This window comes from Crocuta crocuta, unplaced genomic scaffold (assembly GCF_008692635.1).
Source record: "Crocuta crocuta isolate KB4526 unplaced genomic scaffold, BGI_CrCroc_1.0 scaffold84, whole genome shotgun sequence".
Classification (NCBI taxonomy): domain Eukaryota; kingdom Metazoa; phylum Chordata; class Mammalia; order Carnivora; family Hyaenidae; genus Crocuta; species Crocuta crocuta.
In genome coordinates this window covers 7095791-7100412 of record NW_027530213.1, presented here as the reverse complement: position 1 = coordinate 7100412, position 4622 = coordinate 7095791, and the positions used below count along the sequence as shown (strand labels likewise).

Here is a 4622-nt window from a genome sequence, read left to right as displayed (position 1 = left end):
CTGAGTGTGGAGAATCCTGATTAGGATTCTCTCTCTCTCTCTCTCTCTCTCTCTCTCTGTGCCCCACCCCTACTCTTTCTCTCTAAAAATAAAAAAATAGATCCTGATGTGGAGAAGTTTCTCAGGAATGGTATCATTAAATGCCACCTCGAACCTCACAGCTCAGATAAGTAAAAAGGGAAAATGGTTGGGAATGAAGCTTCCCATATGCCAGTGTATATTTTTGGCAAATTTTTAAAATGTTTCTTTTTTGAAAAATGAGATAGACTTGTATTGGGGTCCTCACAGAACTTAGGTGGATAGATCACCCCTGGAGTCTGTTGTCTTAAAGCATTTTAATTTTTATTTATTTATTTGAGAGAGAGAGAGAGAGGGCACCAAGTGAACTGAGTGTGGAACCTGACAGGGCTCGATCCCACGACCCTGGGATCATGACCTGAGCTGAAATCAAGAGTCGACTGCTCAACCACCTGAGCCACCCAGGTGCCCCTTGAAGGGTTTTATTTTTTGTTTTTAAATGTTTTAGTTATTTCTGAGAGAGAGAGCGTGAGCAGGGGAGGGTCAGAGAGAGAGAGGGAGACACCGAATCTGAAACAGGCTCCAGGCTCTGAGCTGTCAGCACAGAGCCCAACGCGGGGCTCAAACCCACGAACCACGAGATCATGACCTGAGCCGAAGTTGGACCCTTAACCAACTGAGCCACCCAGGTGCCCCCCTTAAAGCGTTTTTAAAATGAGGTCTACAGTATTCTCCCTCCCTCCTCGTGCCCCCTCTCCTCCAAAGAGCACCTTATGCTGGAACCATGAATCAGTCTTAACAAAAATGCCTTCTTACTGGATAGTTCCTCTGCCTGTAAGGTAGATAGGGCTTCACGTAGGCAAAAATTTCGAAACCTGATGACTTGTCTCTCACCTTCCCATCATCCTCCTCGGTAGGTCAAACAAAGTGACATGTGGCAACATGTCCTTTCTCTATTAGGAACTCCTTGCCAACTTGATTTCTTCATGTTTTTTGAAGAATCTAATATTGATCAGTTCTACTTTTTTTTAATGTTTTATTTATTTTTGGGAGACAGAGAGAAACAGAGCACAAGCAAGGGAGAGGCAGAGAGAGGGACACAGAACCCAAAACGCGCTGCAGGCTCCAAGCTGTCAGCACAGAGCCCGATGTGGGACTCGAACTCACAAACCGTCAGATCATGACCTGAGCTGAAGTCAGACACTTAACCGACTGAGCCACCCTGGTGCCCCTCAGTTCTCCTTTATAATGGACTAAATCCACTTCAAAGAATTGGTTAATTTATGTTAACATTTTAAGTTCTTTTTTTTCTAGTGGTATATTAGAATTACTGCAATCAGCGAGCCAAAAGGGTGATTTGGTTTTGATGAAGGCTAAGGAAGTTACCAAATAATGCTGATTCTGACTGAGCTCTTTGGTCTGGTAAATCTATTCGTAGGAGAAGTTTAGAAGGGAATCATCAAACCAAATTTTCAATAAGGAGAAGATCCAGAAACAAAGTAGTTGACCAGAAGTCACACAACTATTCTTAACAAAGCCGACACTAACCACTTTTACATGTTATTTCTCTGCTTTTTTGAAATCCTAATGCAAACCATCGCAAAATTACACAACTGTAGTAAAAAATTGACTATGTCACCGGGCGCCTGTGTGGCTCAGTCAGTTAAGCATCCAGCTCTTGATTTCGGGTCATGATCCCACGGTGGTGGGATTGAGCTCCACACTGCGCTCCCTGCTGAGCATGGAGCCTGCTTGGGATTCTCTGTTGTACTTGTGCTCACTCTCTCTCTGTCTCACAAAACTTAACTGTCAGAATTATTCCACTTTATAAATAATAACTTGGATATTTGTACTGAAAAAGAGTGCAGCGTTGTGAGTAAAATGTTAATAAGACGTCAAATAGAAGAAATAACTACTTAGACTGGCTTTATAATGTCAGTAAACAGAAACTCTGTTTGACACTCTTGTGTTTCCACATTTGCTTATTCATTTATTTGCTTTTTTATTTTGAAGGCCCAGAAACGATACTTGGTTAAAATTGCCTGGGTGTCAGTCTATTATTAGTACCAAATGCGACTTTTCTTCACTCAAGGTAAATATTTATGAAAAAGTTAAATTGCGTATAAGAGCAGAAAAAGGAAATGAGACTTCTCCATGGCATAATGTTGATGCCTTCACCCCATTTGGAAAAGGTAAGAAGCTGCCAGCTGAATTATGGTATATTCTTCATTAAATATCACTGCAACAGCTCACTTCCTAAGCCTGTTCATTTGCACAATGTGAAGTCTCCCATTTAAAAAAAAAAAAAAAGTGGGGTGCCTGGGTGGCTCAGTCGGTTAAGCATCTGACTTCAGCTCAGGTCATGATCTCACGGTTTGTGGGTTCGAGCCCCGCGTCAAGTTGCATGCTCTAGGAGCCTGGAGCCTGCTTCAGATCCCTCTGTCTCCCTCTCTCTCTCTGCCCCTCCCCTGCTTGCTCACCTGCACGTGCTCTTTCTTGCAAAACTATTATATTATAAACATTAAAAAAATTTTTTTAAGTCCAACTGTTTTCGTAATAATTCTAAGTCTCATCTGCCCTTTTAATTTTCATTCTATCTTGAAAACGAGTTTTCCAGAGGCTGATGTGTGAGAAAGAGACTGACTGAGTGCAGAAGCGAGTGTGAGATACATCTGTCTTGTCCATGAAGCCAGACATTAGCAAAATTGGGACAAAGTGTGACACGGTCCCACTCTCCTTGCGATGTTTGTTCTGGGAATATAGTGCTTTTTTTTTTTTTTTGGTTTTATAACAACTTTTTTGAGGCACAATTCATGTGTCAAGCAATTCACTCACTTAAAAGTGTACAATGCAATGGCTTTTATATACTCAGAGTTGTGCAACCATAACCCCAATTTTAGAACATTTTCCTCACCCTAAAAAGAAACTCCATACATACCCCTGTAGCTNCCCAGTGCAATGGGCTGATTGATCATTATTATCTTTTAATGAATTCATTTAAAAATTTTATCAGTTTTACTGCTTTAATATACTAAATATTGAAAGACGTAGTCCATATAAACAAAAACTCTTTCAGACCCTCAATTTCTTTGAGTATGAAGGGATCCCAAGACCAAAAGGTTTGTGAGCCATGGCCCTATATCAAAACTCCCAAGGGACACTTGGGTGGCTCAGTTGGTTAAGCGTCTGACTTCAACTCAGGTCATGGTCTCATGGTTCATGGGTTCGAGCCCGGCATCTGGGCTCTGCACTGATGGTGCAGAGCCTGCTTGGGATCCTCTCTTGCCCTGCCCCTCCCCTGCTCGCTTGCTATCTCTCTCTCCAAAATCAATACTAAAAAAGGAAAAAAAAAAAACCCAAGAATGATCTGTATCCCTCTCTGCACGTGTCTGGCTGCCCCTCAGTCGGCAGCCTTTGCGTTCAGTTCCGTCCCTCATCCCCACACAAAACCATTCTCGGCAAGTGCTCTGATGACCTAAATGCCGAGTGAGTCGCCGGCCCTCTTCTGGGTCTCCAGGGCCCTGCGCCCTCCCCCCTCTCCTCCTGCACATTGGGTCCCTCCCTCGCCACTTTCTCCCNGCTCACTCTCTCTCTGTCTCACAAAACTTAACTGTCAGAATTATTCCACTTTATAAATAATAACTTGGATATTTGTACTGAAAAAGAGTGCAGCGTTGTGAGTAAAATGTTAATAAGACGTCAAATAGAAGAAATAACTACTTAGACTGGCTTTATAATGTCAGTAAACAGAAACTCTGTTTGACACTCTTGTGTTTCCACATTTGCTTATTCATTTATTTGCTTTTTTATTTTGAAGGCCCAGAAACGATACTTGGTTAAAATTGCCTGGGTGTCAGTCTATTATTAGTACCAAATGCGACTTTTCTTCACTCAAGGTAAATATTTATGAAAAAGTTAAATTGCGTATAAGAGCAGAAAAAGGAAATGAGACTTCTCCATGGCATAATGTTGATGCCTTCACCCCATTTGGAAAAGGTAAGAAGCTGCCAGCTGAATTATGGTATATTCTTCATTAAATATCACTGCAACAGCTCACTTCCTAAGCCTGTTCATTTGCACAATGTGAAGTCTCCCATTTAAAAAACAAACAAAAGTGNAAAAAAAAAAAAAAAGTGGGGTGCCTGGGTGGCTCAGTCGGTTAAGCATCTGACTTCAGCTCAGGTCATGATCTCACGGTTTGTGGGTTCGAGCCCCGCGTCAAGTTGCATGCTCTAGGAGCCTGGAGCCTGCTTCAGATCCCTCTGTCTCCCTCTCTCTCTCTGCCCCTCCCCTGCTTGCTCACCTGCACGTGCTCTTTCTTGCAAAACTATTATATTATAAACATTAAAAAAATTTTTTTAAGTCCAACTGTTTTCGTAATAATTCTAAGTCTCATCTGCCCTTTTAATTTTCATTCTATCTTGAAAACGAGTTTTCCAGAGGCTGATGTGTGAGAAAGAGACTGACTGAGTGCAGAAGCGAGTGTGAGATACATCTGTCTTGTCCATGAAGCCAGACATTAGCAAAATTGGGACAAAGTGTGACACGGTCCCACTCTCCTTGCGATGTTTGTTCTGGGAATATAGTGCTTTTTTTTTTTTTTT

The 4622-nt window shown here is 41.9% G+C and overlaps 1 protein-coding gene across 1 annotated transcript in view; it reads left to right on the top strand.

The window, feature by feature from the left end:
* The first annotated feature begins 3840 nt into the window (after positions 1-3840).
* Positions 3841-4622, top strand: part of IFNAR1 (interferon alpha and beta receptor subunit 1) — an 11977-nt gene continuing 11195 nt past the window's right edge. The window contains exon 1 of the mRNA XM_077765504.1: positions 3841-4014. The gene's annotated coding sequence lies outside the window, so the exon portion shown is untranslated. The remainder of the gene's footprint in view (positions 4015-4622) is intronic.